Source organism: Papio anubis, chromosome 4 (assembly GCF_008728515.1).
Source record: "Papio anubis isolate 15944 chromosome 4, Panubis1.0, whole genome shotgun sequence".
In the NCBI taxonomy this organism is placed as follows: domain Eukaryota; kingdom Metazoa; phylum Chordata; class Mammalia; order Primates; family Cercopithecidae; genus Papio; species Papio anubis.
The window spans coordinates 168,014,094-168,031,312 of NC_044979.1; the positions used below are offsets into that span (position 1 = coordinate 168,014,094).

Consider the following 17,219-nt stretch of genomic DNA (forward strand, 5'->3'; position numbering starts at 1 on the left):
AGCACCCCCTAGTAGTTGGGACTATAGTCACATGCCACCAGGCCTAGCTAATTTTTTTGGCATTTTTTTGGTAGAGACAGGGTCTCACTATGTTGCCCAGGCTGGTCTCGAACTCCTGGACTCAAGAGAGCCACCCGCCCCGGCCTCCCAAAGTGCTGGGATTACAGGAGTGAGCCACTGCGCCTGGCCCTAAAAATAATGTATTAAGCACATAAAACACTCTATGCCAGACATTGTTCAAAGAACTTCATGTTAAGTCATTCAATCCTCCCAATTGTAGCTATAAAGGAGATGCTTGTATAAAAAGTTCAAGAAACTGAGGCAAAGACCATCACTTTTGGGGATTTGAATCCAGGTAGCCTTTCTAATACTAAGGGAAGAAAACAAAATAAATTACATGTAGTTTAAAGCAGAGGCACTTCTGTCATGTTTATCTCTTCATTTACCAGAGCCAAATCTTTCCCAGGACTTATATAAGTAATGTCCATTCCTTGTCCTGTTTAAAGATAATACCATCTAGCCCCAAAGAACTGATTATAGAATTGGGTCTGTAATTTGTTTCTGGAAATTGGTGTTCTGAAACTATTTCCCCAACAGAACACCTAGAAACGCTGAATAAAATATAAGAAACATCTTTTCATGCATAAGTGAGTGGTTAAATATAAGAAATATCCAGGAAACAAAAATGAAAAGAGAATAGAGAACTAGGGATGATAGCTGGTGCAAACCCTATGACTACGTTGGAGTTGCTGATGGTCTTGACAATGCAGATTTAACAGGTGCCTGAGCGCAGGTGATAAGGCATGAGACCACTGTAAAGTGAGGGGTTAGAATAAAGACCTCTATATAAAGCCAGGACCTTGAAAGCCTAAACCTTCATTAAAAGGTGGATGTGAAACAAATCAGCCTTCTTGTAAAGAAAGATGACAAAGAAACTTGTCATAGCCTTGGTTCAGGATTGGAGAAAAAAAATAATGTCTCTTGAGACAGTGTAACCAAAATTCTGCCTTTTGGGGAGTCTAGGTTTTGAATTCATATTACCTTTACTGGGAAACCCAAACTGAGACACTAATAAAGTTGGCCCATGATACCTGGTAAAAGCAAACACATAGATACTGCCTGCATGGGAACATCATCAATATAGGCCCATCTATAGATTCCTATAGATGAAATGTTGCTGATTATGATCACACAATTCAAAATTACATTATATGAGAAGTAGTCAGCAGCGATGACATAGTTCTTAAGTAATAAAAGAGAAAATCTAGGGCTGGCCATGGTGGCTCATGCCTGTAATCCCAGCACTTTGGGAGGCCAAGGTAGGTGGGTCACCTGAGGTCAGGAGTTCAAGACCAGCCTGGCCAACATGGCGAAGCCCTGTCTCTACTAAAAATACAAAAATTAGCTGGGCGTGGTGGTGGGTGCCTGTAATCCCAGCTACTTGGGAGGCTGAGACATGAGAATCGCTTGAACCCAGGAGGCAGAGGTTGCAGTGAGCTGAGATTGTGCCCCTGCACTCCAGCCTGGGCAACAGAGCAAGACCCTACCTCAAAAAAAAAAAAAAAAAGAGGGAATCTAAAAAGAAATTTAAGAAAGAATCTAAAACATGAGAAAGGAACAAAAGACTATCAAGAAAAAAACAGGTGTATTTATAAAAGAATCAAATGTATTTACTCACATGAAAAATATATTCATTGACATGAAAAGCCTGATGGGTAGGTTGAAGAGCAGATTAGATATAGCTGAAGAGAGAAACAGTGAGGTGAAAAAAAAAAAAAAAAGCTGGAGAAATTATCCAGAATGAAACAAAACAGGTAAACATATGGAAAACATGGAAGAAAAGTCATAAGACATGGAGGACGGAATGATGGTTGAATATACATTTGATCAGTATTCCAGAAAAAGAAAGTAGGGAAAAGGAGAGAGAGGCGACACTCAAAGTGATGATGTGCTAGGATTAATTTTTTTTTTTTTTTTTGAGATGGAGTTTTCCTCTTATTGCCCAGGCTAGAGTGCAGTGGTGCAATCTCAGCTCACTGCAACCTCCACCTTCCAGTTTTCAAGCAATTCTCCTGCCTCAGTCTCCCAAGTCGCTGGGATTACAGGCACCCGCCACCATGCCCAGCTAATTTTTTTGTATTTTTAGTAGAGATGGGGTTTCACCATGTTGGTCAGACCAGTCTTGAACTGCTGACCTCATGATCCACCTGCCTCGGCCTCCCAAAGTGCTGGGATTACAGACGTGAGCCACCGCACCTGGCCCTGTCCTAGGATTAATTTTTAAGAATTAATGAAAGATTCAGATTTAAGCATTCCACGGAAAATAAATAAAATAAATTTATACCTGAATGTGTCATACTGAAACTGTAAAATACTAAAGACAAAGTGACAGTCTTAAAAGCAATCAGATAGTAAAGAAAATGTTATCTATAAAGACTTTGCAACAAAAACAGTGGGAGCCATAAGATAGTGAAATAATATTTTTCAGGTTCTGAGAAACAAACAAACAAAAAACAACCATCAGCCCTGAATTATATACCCAGCTAAACTACTTTTCAAGAGTGTGTGAAATAAAGACAAATTTACCACTATTGAATCTTTACTAAAACAGCTACTAAAGGGGTCAGGCACAGTGGCTCACACCTGTCATCCCAGCACTTTGGGAGGCCGAGGCAGATCACTTGAGGTCAGGAGTTCGAGACCAGCCTGGCCAATTTGGTGAAACCCATGTCTGTACTAAAAATACAAAAATTAGCTGGGCGTGGTGGTGTGTGCCTGTAATCCCAGCTACTCATGAGTCTGAGGCAGGAGAATCGCTTAAACATGGGAGGCAGAGGTTGCAGTGAGCCAAGATAGTGCCACTGCACTCCAGCCTGGGCAACAGAGTGAGATTCTGTCTCAAAAAAGAAAAACAAAAAAAAAAAACAAAAAAAAAAACAAATGGTGGGCAAAGAAATGGTACAACTTCAAATGCCCTTTATCCACATTCCTTGCTCTGTCTTCTGCTGAGGGAGTATCATCTTTTTGTGTTGAGAGGGATGTTCTCTAATATATTTCACTCTTTTGATGGCAAAAGTCATGAGACACTTTCTTGACCAACTTGAGCTCTTCCAAGGACTATAACTTCCACCCTGAGATACTTAAGTCTCCTCCACAGGTGAGCCTCAGTTTCGTGGTGACCACACACTGGAAATTCTGTAGGGAAGAATGAGAAACAGTCTAAAGCCTCTCAGGTCCCGGATGCTGTGCTAGATATGATACAGCCTACTCCAAAAAATCATTCCTTTCCTGGGGAAGCTTGCTTTTTAGTGGGTTCGTGGACACACACATTACAGAGGAGTTTGAGGGATGAGCCATAGACTTGGCAGGTCACATTCTCCAAAAAATAGTAAGCAAACCAGAGTTTGGAACTGAGTGTTTGGAAGTATGTTCACAGACCTACTAGATGACTCTGTCTATGCGTAGATTTTACATTTCCTTACATGAATTTCTCCCCTTATGTTCTCTCCGACACCTGTATCGTTTGCTCACTCAAGCCTCTGGAAATGAATTTCTCCTGCACTAATAAGTGAGAGAATGAAACGATACTGGGATGAAGTGATGCTTGGGGTTCATTTCCATCTGAGCACCAAGTTTTCCACAAGCAGAAAACCAGGCAACATTAAAATTCAAAACTCGGGCCACGGAGTCTGAAACGTATGTTTGCGAACAGTCTGATTTCATGTCTGCCTCTGATGCCCTGTGAATACAAATCGCCTCATTTGGGGCTGGAGGAGCAGAGAGGAGGAAACCCAAGAATGATCTCCAACACAAATCTTTAATTCGGATGAGTATAATAGAGTGTAATCCCATTTCAAGTCTGTCAGCATTCCTTTGATGATTACAAATGAGTCCCTTTTCCCCTGCAATGTGGGGGAATAATCTGGATAAAATAACCCTTTTTGTCTGCAAAGGCCCATGCGATGCATACTCGTGACAGCTTTCAGAGTAGTGTTTCAGAGGCTGAGAAGAGCATACTGTGCTACCACATCATTTCCTTTCTTTCTCTTGACTTAGAAGATTTTTCACTCTTTTCATGTTCAGTGGCTTCCGAAATTCTCAGGCTTAGAAATCATAAATCATCGTACTGTACTGAGGAACAGAGAGACCCAGGTCACCAGGTCCTCTTCCCTCCCTGCCTGCTCAACAGGAGACGACAGGTGGAAATGGGAATGTATGATCTTATCTAGAAGGCCAATTTGTACAGCTTTGGAGGGATATACTTGAAGAAATGCATACAATTTTATAGTCTCTTTTTCATTAAAAAAGAATGTACACTGAACCCAAGTTCAGGCTTACATGCTTCCCTTTGTCAATTTCCTTGTAAAATTAAGGGATGGTCATTTTAAACACTTCGTTCTATTCTCTGAGACCTGAATGCCAGGACACTCGTTCCAAAGCTAACGATGCAAAATGCTTTGTGGACAGGCCACCCTGGACATAAAGATTCAGAATGAAAAGAGGTCTTGAGAACTCCAGTGCTACGGTCCCACTCTGTGGTGCTGGTCACAGCAGGCTGTGGAGAACCACACAGAGCAGATCTTGTGGTCTTGTTTGTTCTGCTTTCAAGTGCACAAGTGCCTCTCACCTGCTTTCCCTATTTTTTCTTCTTTTAAGTTAGAATGCCCCAGGATGATGATGATGATGATTGATGATGATTTCTGACAAAGACTCATTCTGTTACCAAGGCTGGAGTGCACTGGCATGATTGTGACTCACCGCAGCCTCAACCTCCTGGGCTCAACAGATCCTCCTGCCTCAGCCTCCCAGGTAGCTGGGACTACACACCCCACTAATTTTTAAAAGTATTTTGTAGGGTGGGTGCAGTGGCTCACAACTGTAATCGCAGCACTGTGGGACACCTGAAGTCAGGAGTTCGAGACCGACCTGGCCAACATGGCAAAATCCCGTCTTGACTGAAAAAAAAAAATACAAAAGTTAACTGAGTGTGGTGGCATGTGCCTGTAAATCCCAGCTACTTGGGAGGCTGAGGTAGGAGAATCACTTGAACCCGGGAGGCGAAGGTTATAGTGAGCCGAGATCACGCCACTGCACTCCAGCCTGGGAGACAGAGTGAGACTCCATCTCAAAAAAAAAGTATTTTGTAGAGACAGGGTCTTGCTCTGTTGCCCAGGCTGGTCTCAAACTCCTAGCCTCAAGCGATTCTCCTGTCTCAGCCTCTCAAAGTGCTGAGATTGCAGATAGGAGCCAGTGTGCCTGGCCCAGGATTATTTTTTATTAGTGTTATAGCTCTCAAAAACCATAGACTAAGGCTTTGAGGCAAAAGGTCTTTTCTTGTCTCAGACTTCTGTGTTTCTCCCTGGCTATTCAAGTCAAGGCAGGTTCTTTGGGTTTGTCAACATTTGCCAAAAGTGCTATATGGTCTTTCCAGGGGATGGCTGTCTTTATCCGGTGAAAAGTTTGCTTTTCCGAATGTTTAGTTGAGATCAGTGAGTCTCAGTCCAAGAGTGATTTTGTCCCTCGGGAATATCTGGCAATATCTGGAGGCAATTTTCTTTGTCACTGCCTTTTAGTGGGTGGAAGCCAGGGACACCACTAAACATCTTACAATGCCCAGGACTGCGCCCCCACAGCAAAGAATCATGCAGTCCTCCTGCCAAGGTTGAGGAACCCTGGGCTAGACCAGCAGACTTGTCCTTGTTTTATTATCGACACTTTTAGAACCTGAAAAAAGTGAAAACTTTTGTTTTTTTTTTTTAATCAGAGTTGAGTCTGGAGTCCCTAGACAGCTCTAAAAGACTCTCTTCTCCACATCTAGCTTGTCTTCTGTAGCCTGAAGGAGGTCTTCAGTTCCATAAAGCCAAAGAAATGAAAATCCACAGGCTGCTATGCTTCTCCACACTCTCTAGCCCAGTGGGGTTTTAGTCAGAATTTTTCCCCCTTCCTTTCCTCCAAGGACCTTGTCTATGTGTTTGGCCCTTTTGCCTTCATCTCGAGCTAGACTCTTGGCCATCATTAACGTCAAAGTGAAATATCGCTCTCGAGAGGTGTTCCAACTTGAAATCGCTTGCTCACTTGACGTGCGAGGATGTGTTTGCAACACATCTCAATTATTTCAAAATCTCAGTGAAACAGTTGCATGATGGGGGTGGATAATTTGATTTGAACATGAAAAAGGAAGAGAGAAAGTCATGAAGATAATGCAGAGATTTTTTTTTTTTTTTTTTTGGCATCTCCCACTGCCTCCCTGACTTTCCTCCTTCCCTGTGTTCCTGCTTTTATTCCCCCTACCTCTCTCTCTCCATCCCCGGCCACCCCACCAGTCTCCATGCACTCACATACAGACAGCTTGGGCGTTACTTTGTGAACAGTGCGTTCAGCCGTCTGTGCTGCTGTTATACAGTTATCAGGATACGCTGGAGTTTATGTGGTCATGGGGCTGAGCACCGTTTTATGGCCCACATCGAGGAGGAGGAGTCATTGGACTCCTCTGAAGTGGTAACTACCATCCCTGCCCAGAGGCCTCAAGACTGCGGAGCAGCTTCCACTTTCTGAGCGTGCCTCCCTCCATCACCCCTTCAGACAAGTCACAACTCTACTTAAAATATTTTTTTCCTTCTGCCAAACACAGAGAAAATATAGTATTGTTTCCAAGAGAGCGAGCAGGGGCACCAGCAGGAATGGGTGTGCAGTATTTGTACAGTTTTGTGACTCAGTCCATCTGAATTTCCAAGCATTTTAAGAGCTTTGTCCCAAAAAAAGGTCTATTGTGTGGCTCTTGGCACTGAAGAAAATAGCAGGCCTGTCAGAACTCTGTTTCAGATTTAATTTTCAAGTGGGTGATGTACGAATGCTGTCCAACGGGAGGGCATTTTCTCATTCCTGCTCACTTTGGTGCCATAGAACTTCAGTTTTCAGAATCAGCTCAGATTAAAAAACTGAAGCATCTTTTCCCTTGACACCCTTTTAATAAAAAGGCACCATGTTCTTAAGCAAAGATTACTGTGGCTCTTAAAGGAATATGGCTTCCTGCAATAAAAGTGAAAACATTTGACAATGTATATAATAAATTTTTTTTTTCAGAGCATCTTCTTGCAAGACTTTACTATTCTTTGTTTCTATACAGTTTGGATATGCAGGCCTAAAGACATTATTGATCTTCTCAAATGCCTCTTGAATGGAGTATTTACTGCTGGGTATAGACAGTGTAAAAAATAGGCAGAGGCCGGGCGTGGTGGCTCATGTTTGTAATCCCAGCAGTTTGGGAGGCTAAGGAGGGCAGATCACAAGGTCAAGAGATTGAGACCATCCTGGCCAACATGGTAAAACCCCATCTCTACTAAAGATACAAAAATTAGCTGGGCGTGGTGTCACATGCCTGTAGTCCCAGCTACTCGGGAGGCTGAGGCAGGAGAATCGCTTGAGCCCGGGAGGCGGAGGTTACAGTGAGCTGATATCACACCACTGCACTCCAGCCTGGAGACAGAGCGAGGCTCCATCTCAGGAAAAAAAAAAAAAAAAACAAAAAAACCAGGCAGAGGCCAGGCACAGTGGCTCATACCTATAATCTCAGCACTGTGGGAGGCCAAGGTGGGAGGATGGCTTGAAGGCAGGAGCTTGAGACAAGCCTGGGCAACATAGCAGGACTCCATCTCTATTAAAAAAAAAAAAAAAAAAAAAAAAGCAGGAAACACTTGTTTTTGAAGTTGCTCTTTTCCTAGTTGTTTTCTTCCCTGGACCTTAAACAGTGGACAGTGACTTTTCTCATCACATGTATACTTTATATGTAGAGCGCACAGTTTGTCCTCCATGTCCCTGTCTTCTCTTGTTGATAAAGATTACGTTCTACATTTTTTTTAAAAAGAACTGAAGCATCATATCTGACCCCTGGATTCCTCTGAACTGTGAATAGATGATAAACTTCTGGGCTCAGAAATTTTCTCATAATGTTGCCAAGCATTAGTCCAGTGGGGAGGCAACTTTCTGCTCAAACCACTCATTTGGGTCCCATGCCCAGTGTCACCCATCCTCAGCAAAACAACCTTTATATCCTTCTTCCTGGTTTCCAGAAAGTTCCCCTAAAGCCCCGAGGAATCACCGAATGAAAGGGGCTTTTTACCAACAGGAAACTTAAGTGGAGTGCCAGTACACAACATGGATTGCACCAGGCTGGGTCTAAGATAAAACTAGACTGTGGACAACAGAACAGATAAGACCCACATGGCTCTGCACTGCCTGGGTCTGTTATTGTATGGGAGGAATGTCTTAGTCTGTTGCTCCTGTGGGTGTAGCTAAGACATGAACTAGGAGCCTTCATCCGTAGAAAGCAGTCAGACACCTGAGAACCAATCCCAAACTGCAGCCTTCCACAGAACCTTCTGGAACCTTCTGGAATGCAACTCATTACTGCCAGAGGGTCTTTGATGAGTGTCTACTCTCCACCATTTGTCTTCATTACCCACATATTCTCTTTCCGTGGAAAGGTAAGTTATTAGAGTTTATGCAGTCTGGTATATTAATCGAGAGCTTTACTTTAAAGAATGTCACTTTTATGATTCAGTCTCACAGACTGGGTTAAAATGGCAGTGTTGACTATTAAGTCGTAAATTACTATAATGATCCTTATTATTATTCAAGCAAGCTGTGAGAAATGAGCATTATCTCACAATATCTGCCTTTTAGTGGACCTGAGGGAAGAGTGTATTTGCTGGAATTACAGAAGCCTGAGAACCACAGAGGAATTCTCACTGCAGGGCATTCAGGGTCCAAGGCTGATTCTATTTTGCATGCTCAGTCCTTACTCAATTTATTTTTATTTATTTATTTATTTTTTGAGACGGGGTCTCGCTCTGACGCCCGGGCTGGAGCACCGTGGTACAATCTCGGCTCACTGCAACGTCACCTCCTGGGTTCAAGTGATTCCCCTACCTCAGCCTCCCGAGTAGCTGGGATTTCAGGCACCCACCATCAAGCCTGGCTAATTTTTGTATTTTTAGTAGGGACAGGGTTTCACCATGTTGGCTAGGCTGGTCTCAAACTCCTGATCTCAGGTAATCCTCCTGCCTTGGCCTCCCAAAGTGCTGGGATTATAGGCATGAGCCACTGTGCCTGGCCCTCAATTTATTTTTTAATTAATTAATTAATTAATTAATTAATTAATTTTGAGATGGATGTTCGCTCTTGTCCCACAGGCTGGAGTGCAGTGGCGTGATCTCGGCTCGCTGCAACTTCTGCCACCCAGGTTCAAGCAATTCTCCTGCCTCAGCCTCCTGAGTAGCTGGGATTATAGGCACGCACCCCTACACCCAGCTAATTTTCGTATTTTTAGTAGAGACAGGGTTTCACCATGTTGGCCAGGCTGGTCTCGAACTCCTGACCTCAGGTGATCCACCCGCCTCGGCCTTCCAAAATGCTGAGATTACAGGCGTGAGCCACTGCACCTGGCCCCTCAATTTAATTTTAATAAAAGTATCAGGGAAATAAGCCACAAAAGGACAATGTGCAGATGTTAGAACAGAGCTGTCCAATAGAAATATAAGGTAATCCACATATGTAATATTAAATAATTTAGTCGCCATATTAGAAAAAGTAAAAGGGGTGAAATGAATTCTCCTAGTAAACTTTATTTAACCAACATATTCAAAATGGTATTATTTCAACATTAATGAATACTTAAAAATTCTTAATGAGATATTTTATGGTTTTTTTTTGCTTATGAAGGCTTGGAAATCTAGTGTATATTTTACACTAACAGCATATCACAATTGAGATGGCCACATCTCAAGTGCCAAGTAGCCATGTATGGCCTGAGGCCACGACTCTGGGCAGTACAGCTTTGGGTAAGTCTAGGGCAGGGCAGAGGGGGGCACCTGGGATCAGGTGTGGAGCCTCAGGCCTTGTTTAGCACCCTTTTGTGAGGGCACTTTCTTTCCATAAAACCCAGGTCAAGCATGCCTCACAAAGGGGCCAGGAGAAGTGCCTCAGTTTACTTGGGAGCTTGGCCTCTCCAGCTTGCCTTCCTGCTGCCTGGAAGAAGGTTGCTGTCCTCTCGCCTTCTGTAGCCCCTTTCCCAAGAACCCTCCCAGAATTTAGTCCTGTGAAGGGCCAGGGGTGCAAGGAGTCACCCACACAATGACAGGACCCACCAGCAATACCAGAAGTTGGCCAACCCTACTCATCCAAATTCCTTTCTGCCAGCTGGACGTCACAAGGCTTTCAGACTGCCGTCCTGTGGCAACTCCATTTTGGGTTCCGGGGATATAAGGGTTACTATATTAGTCCATTCTCACTGCTAATAAAGCCATACCTGAGACTGGGTAACTTATAAAGAAAAAGAAGTTTAATGGACTCATAGATCCACATGACTGGGGAGGCCTCATGATTATGGCAGGTGGAGGAGGAGCAAAGTCACATCTTACATGGCAGCAGGCAAGAGAGCTTGTGCAGGGGAGCTCCCCTTTATAAAACCAGATCAGGCAGGGCACAGTGGCTCATTCCTCTAATTGCAGCACTTTGGGAAGCCAAGGTGGGTGAATCACCTGAGATCAGGAGTTTGAGACCAGCCTGGCCAACATGGTGATACCCCATCTCTACTAAAAATACAAAAATTAGCCAGGCGTGGTGGCTCATGCCTGTAGTCCCAGATACTCGGGAGGCTGAGGCGCGAAAATTGCTTAAACCCAGGAGGCGGAGGCTGCAGTGAGCTGAGATCACACCACTGCACTCCAGCCTGGGCAACAGTGAGACTCGGTCTCAAAAAAAAAAAAAAAAAATTAGATCTTGTGAGATGTATTCAATGTCATGAGAACAGCAGGGGAAAGACCCACCCCCATGATTCAGTTACCTCCCACCAGGTCCCTCCCCCAGTCCTACAGCGTGTGGTGATTATGGGAACTACACTTGGAGATTTGGGTGGGGACACAGCCAGATCGTATCAGTTACTGAGCTAGACGTCTTCTTCCTTGAATGCACATTGACCTCTGAGGCGCTTCCTGGTTAACCTCATTCCACAGCTGAGAAAACCCAGGCTTGGCACAGACAAGGGATCTGACCCAATGTCTCCCATCTTATTAGTGGAAGGACCAAGACTGAACCCACAACTGTGCTCCTGTTTTGAGTCACCATGCTGCCCCCAAGATCAGATCTCAAAACAAGCAGACGTGGGGGCCTCAGAAACTCCCCAGCCTAGAAATCTCCTGTCACCCAGCAACACTAAGGGCTAAGCTGGCTGCTTATTATTCTGGATTCACACTAGAATGACCTTGGGGTGTATTTCACACGTGCTGATATCTGGAGTTTCACTCCCAGCTAACTGAATATGAATCTCTGGGTTGGGGCCTGGGCACTGATATTTACACAGAGCTTCTGAGGTGATCCTAATACATCGCCAAGGTTGACACCTGCGGAAACATTGCACACTTTTTCATTTCTTTAGTTATTAAATATGTAATATTTATTATTAGTTTTCCAGACACAGAAGTGTTGCAAGAATAGTACAAAGACATCCTTTATACCCTTCACTGGGATTCCCCAGTGCTACCATTTTACCCCATTTGCTTTATTATTTTCTAAGTGGCAGATAAGTTGTCCTTTACCCCTAAATATTCCTGTGTACTCCTTAATAACAAGGACTTTCTCTTATATAACCAAGGCAATGATCAAAATCAGGAAACTAACCCTGCTACAATACGGTTTTCTAATGTATGGACCTCATTCAGATTTCGCCAGTTAACCCAATAATGTACATTGGAGGAAAAGATAATCTCAGATCATGCATTATTTTAGTTGTGTCTCTGTAGGTCCCTTTTAGCCTGGAACAGCTCCTCAGTTTTTTTTTCTCTTTCATGGTATTGGCATTCTTGAAGAACACAAGACGGTTATTTGATAGAATGTCCCTTAGTTTGGATTTGGCTGATGTTTCTTGGTGGCGTATTCTTATGCATTTGGGGTGGGACTGTCACAGCAATGGTGTCGTGTTCTTCTCTGTGCATCACATCAGGAAGGACATGCTGATGGTTTACCCCATTATACCAAAATGAATGTTGATCGTTCAGTGAAGGTGGGTGCAGGTTCATTGCATTATATTGCAGAAGCCATCATCAGCCATACTTGCTCTGATTAACTGATCATCTTATGTAGCCATTTATCTAACAAAGCTGTAAGGGTCTTGAACTCAGGATGAGCAAGCCTTAAAGCAGAAGAGAAGAAAGAAAGGAAGGTTCTGGAACCTGGAGCTTTGACCAGGGGACAGGTTGGGGAAGGCACCACCAAAGTTGCTCCTGGTGTTAGGATGAAGAGGAAGGAGAGCATTCTGTCTAGAAGGGGTTTGGGGTTAGAGAGAGGGGCACAGGAGAGTCAGAGCTGCCCACTTGTGGTTTTGCTGAGGGCTACACCGTGGCAAGCAGGTCTTTCATTGCTGCTTTTGAAAATTTTGTTTCGCAATCCTTCATCTGAAACACAGCAATTCCCTTTTTCTAAGTTTTGGCCCACTTTGCAGGTGCTTCATCTGTCTTCTCTTCTCTTATTTTTGGAGACAGGGTCTTGCTCTGTTGCCCAGGCTGGAGTGCAGTGGTATGATCATCGGCCACTGCAGCCTTGACCTCCTGGGCTCAAGCAATCCTCCTGCCTTAGCCTCCTGAGTAGCTGGGACTACAGGTGTGCACCACTGCACCTGGCTAATTTATTTTATTTGTTTTAGTTTTTTGTAGAGACAAGGTCTCACTTTGTTTCCCAGGCAGATCTTGAACTCTTGGCTTCAAGTGATCCTCCCGCCTCAGCCTCCCAAAGTGTTGAGATTACAGGCATGAGCCACCACGCCCAGCCCTGTCTTTTCTCTTGGGATCGATGACTTCCGCATTAGCTCCAGGAATAATTTCTGTTAAGGTGATGCCTGGCTTGACACTTCTGGTAACTCCGGTTGTTTACCTATTGCTTATCTCCAGAACCCATGTGATGCTTCCCACTTCAAAGCACACTAGCGCCTGTCAGCTTGAAGGCATCCCCTGAGCTGCTGGCAAACAAGGCCTTTTTACCCACAGATTAAACCTCCTATTTGTTTTAATAAATGATCAAAACTTGGTTTGCCTCCTGTGCGTATGTTGGTTGGGGCCAAGAGGGGGTGGTGGTGATTTCTGTCCACCTGGGACCTCAGACCACCTGGTGGCCCCTGAACAAAAGTGAGGCAGGCAGAACAATGAGCATGTTCCCCATCTGCCTCACTGCAGTCAGTGTTTCTGCCTGTGGTTGTCTTTGGCGCCTTATCAAGATGTGTCACTCCCTTGTCTTTGTTCCCCCTCCTTCTTATATTTACCTTCACCTGGGCTGCTAAGTGCTGCGGGAGAAACATCGGGTTGTTGTGGAGATTGTGGCCACAACAAAATTAGGTTCCCCACCCTCAGGTTGTCCCTGGCTGGTCTCTTCCTCGTGCCTTTGAAGAAAACAACTCGTGGAGGTCGTCATACTCATAAAGGTGAACATTTCACAGAGCAGGGCACTGTTGTGGGTTGAGTTGCATCCCCCTTCCCACAAAAGACTTCTTGGAGTCCTGACCCCCCAGTACCTCAAAATGTGACTGTATTTGGAGATACTCATTACAGAGGTACTCAAGTTAAAATGAGGTTGATAGAGCAGGCTTTATCCAGTATAATGGGTGTCCTTATGGAAAGGGAAAATTGGCCAGATGCAGTGGCTCATGTCTGTAATCCCAGCACTTTGGGAGGCTGAGGCGGCAGGATCACTTGAGGCAAAGGTTCAAGACCAACCTGGCCAACATAGCAAGACCCCCATCTCTATTAAAAAATAATAAAATAGCTGGGTGCGGTGGCTCATGCCTGTAATCTTAGCAGTTTGGGAGGCCAAGGCGGGTAGATCACTTGAGGTCAGGAGTTCAAGACCAGCCTGGCCAACATGGTAAAAACTGTCTCTACTAAAAATACAAAAAAATTAGCTGGGCATGGTGGCGGGCACCTGTAATCCCAGCTACTCGGGAGGCTGAGGCAGGAGAATGGTGTGAACCTGGGAGGTGGAGCTTGCAGTGAGCTGAGATCGCACCACTGCACTCTAGCCTGGGCGACAGAGCGAGACTCCGTCTTAAATAAGTAAATCAATAAATATAATTATATATATATATGGGAAATTTTGGACACAGATGCACACAGGGAGAAGGCCACGTGAAGATTGGACTTGGGCTGCCACGAGCTAAGGAGCTGGCGGAAGCTGGGAGGGAGATCCTTCCCTAGCATCTTCACAGGGAGCATGGCCCTGAGAATGCCTTCCTGTCAGCCTTCTGGCCTGCAGGTGTGAGGCGATGCATTTCTGTAGTTCTAAGCTACCCAGCTTCTGGTACCTTGTTATAGCAGCCCGAGGCATTTCATACAGCAGCATTCTGAGCCCTTCCCATATAAACTCTTCATTTAATCTTCACCACAACCGCCCCGCCCATAAGTGCTGTTGTTATTGTCTTCATTTTATCTTCGTTTTATCCATGATATGTGCAGCACAGAGGGGTTCAGTAATTTGCTCATGGTCACTTGAGATAATAAACCCCCACTCTAGGAAACCTCTTATGCCTGCTTTGGCTGTCGCCTTAGCTCTCCTCTTTCCTCCTGTCCCCTTCCTCTCCATCTCCTTTATGAGGCCTTCTTTGTTGTCCCATCTCTTTTTTTGCATTTTTACTTTTTATTAATTTTTTTTGGCAGGGGGAAATGGGGTCTTGCTGTGTTGTGCAGGCTGATCTTGAACTCCTGGCCTCGAGCTGTCCTCCTGTCTCAGCCTCCTGAATAGCTGGGATTACAGGTGTGAGCCACCATACCCAGCTGTTGTCCCGTCTCCTAAATGTCTGCCTTCCCCAGCATCCCTGCCCACAGTTCCCGCCTCAGTAGCCCCTCATGAGCCTCAGCCACCACCTGTGCTGACGACTTGCTGCTCGCCCTCCTCCCAGGCAGGATGCACCATGGCCACTGCAGGCTTAGCCCATCCACAACAGATTCACAAAGCCTGTCCTTCGATGCTGGATTTCATAGATTTCCCAGTCAACAGTACCACCAGCTTAAAACCCTGCAGCCATGCCTAAATCCTCTCTCTTCCCATACCCCAAGTCCCCACGACTGAGCAACCCCTGCTGATTTTATGGCTAAATCCCTGTCTTTATAGTCAGGATCAGCTGCAGAATTTGCAAGGCCCAGTGCAAGATGAAGACATGGGCTCCCTTATTCAAAAATCAGAAGAAAAGCACTGCTGCAGGACTAACATATAAAGCATTTTCTTTCTTCTGCAGTCTCTGTGTCTCAGTTTATCATGATGCTTTCATTTGTTGTTTAATGTCCTTCTAAGTAAAGGAAAATTAACATTTTAAATTACTAGGGTGGATTATACTGTTCCTCTTTACATTGTGTAATGCCAGATTGAAATAGGAACATTTGGCCCAAATGTGGAATCACAGAAATGACATAATTTGTATTTTGCACGTGGGGTTTTTTTGCCTCACAGAAACAGTGAGACGTTGCAGGAAACTAATTCAGCTGGTTTTTTGTTTGTTTGTTTGTTTTTGTTTTTACCCCGAGACAGAGTCTTGCTCTCTTGCCCAGGCTGAAGTGCAGTGGTGAGATCTCAGCTGACTGCACCTCTGCCTCCCGGGTTCAAGCCATTAGCCTCCTGAGCAGCTGGGATTACAGGAGCCCGCCACCACGCCCGCCTGATTTTTGTATTTTTAAGAGACGGGGTTTTGCCATATTGGCCAGGCTGTTCTCGAACTCCTGGCCTTGTGATCCACCTGCCTCAGCCTCCCAAAATGCTGGGATTACAGACATGAGCCACCGCACCCGGCCACTCAGCTGTTTTTATTTCACTTTTTCACACTTATGCTATCTACTGCCACTCTCTACCTTTGGCTTACTGATGTGTAAGGAAGAATTGAAAGGAAGAATAACTATGACTCTGCTATCTTTGCATCTCCTATGTCATCATTTCCAGTGGAAGTGGTTGCTACTACAGGGAATCAGATGAGTAGAAAAGGCTGGGAGAGGCTTCCTTGTTTGTTCATGTTTCTTAGAATGCCATTGACTTGGTTTTCAATTCTGATTCTGTAAGAGAAAGTGTGACCTCTTGGTGCTGTCAGCATCTCTTGCAGACTCCGTTGTGGACATAGTAGGCTTTCTTTATGCTCACTTGGAGCCTCGCTGGGCTCCCATGCACTGCAGACCCACCAAGATTCCATGCTTACTGCACGGCAGACATGCCATGGGGAGTGCGGTGGCAAGGGGCAGTGGTAACTCATATTGTTGGTGTCTTGTCTGCCCACGCACATGTTCTATTTCCCCGTTGGAGTTCACTGATAAAACATAGATTCAGACAGGGTGCAGTGGCTCACGCCTGTAATCCCAGCACTTGGGGAGGCCGAGGTGGGCAGATCACTTGAGGTCAGGAGTTCAAGACCAGCCTGGCCAATATGGGGAAACTCACTCTCTACCAAAAATACAAAAATTAGCCAGGTGTGGTGGCGGGTGGCTGTAGTCCCAGCTACTTGGGAGGCTGAGGCAGGAGAATCACTTGAGCCTGGGAGGTGGAGGTCGCAGTGAGCCAAGATGGCGCCACTGCACTCCAGCCTGGGTGACAGAGCGAGACTCTTTCTCAAAACAAAACATAGATTCAAACATAAAATGAGGAGGAATTTTAAGACAGTAACATCAGAGTATTAAGCCAAGCTCGGGGCCTCTCTCAGCATGGGCCCTGTGTGACTGCACAGGCCAAACACCCTTAAATTCATCTCAATTTCCCTCCCTCTCACACCCTTCCCCACTGCTGTGGTCTCAGTTGGCACCTTCCTCATTTCTGCCCCGGAGGACTGCCTGTACCCTGATTTCTTCAAGGGTCTCTCCAGTCCATCGGATGCAGGCCAACCGAAGGTTTCTCTGCATTGTAATCCAACCAGCATCACCCCCCTGCTTACCAGCCTGCAGTAGCTCCCATGTCTCTTCAGGTTAAAATTCAGAATTCTTAGCAAGGCACTGCTTATTTCCCCAGCCTCTGTGACAGCCGAACACCCTACAATCGAGCCCGCCCTGCTGATCCTGGAGAAGCTCCCTCTGAGCCTTTGCACACCTGTCCCTGCTACTCGAGGGTCATTTCTACCTGGTTACCTCCTGGCGTCACCTCCCACCCGAAAGCCTTCCTCATCTCTGGGATCAAATGTAACCATTTTTGCCCTCTCCCTACACACCCTG

At 45.2% G+C, this 17,219-nt stretch overlaps 1 protein-coding gene across 11 annotated transcripts in view; it reads left to right on the forward strand.

The window, feature by feature from the left end:
• EVA1C (eva-1 homolog C) overlaps window positions 1-17,219 on the forward strand; it is a 105,231-nt gene that overhangs the window by 7,805 nt on the left and 80,207 nt on the right. The window contains exon 1 of one of the 11 annotated variants that reach the window (XM_031664848.1): window positions 7,586-8,483. The gene's annotated coding sequence lies outside the window, so the exon portion shown is untranslated. 11 annotated transcript variants of the gene reach the window in all.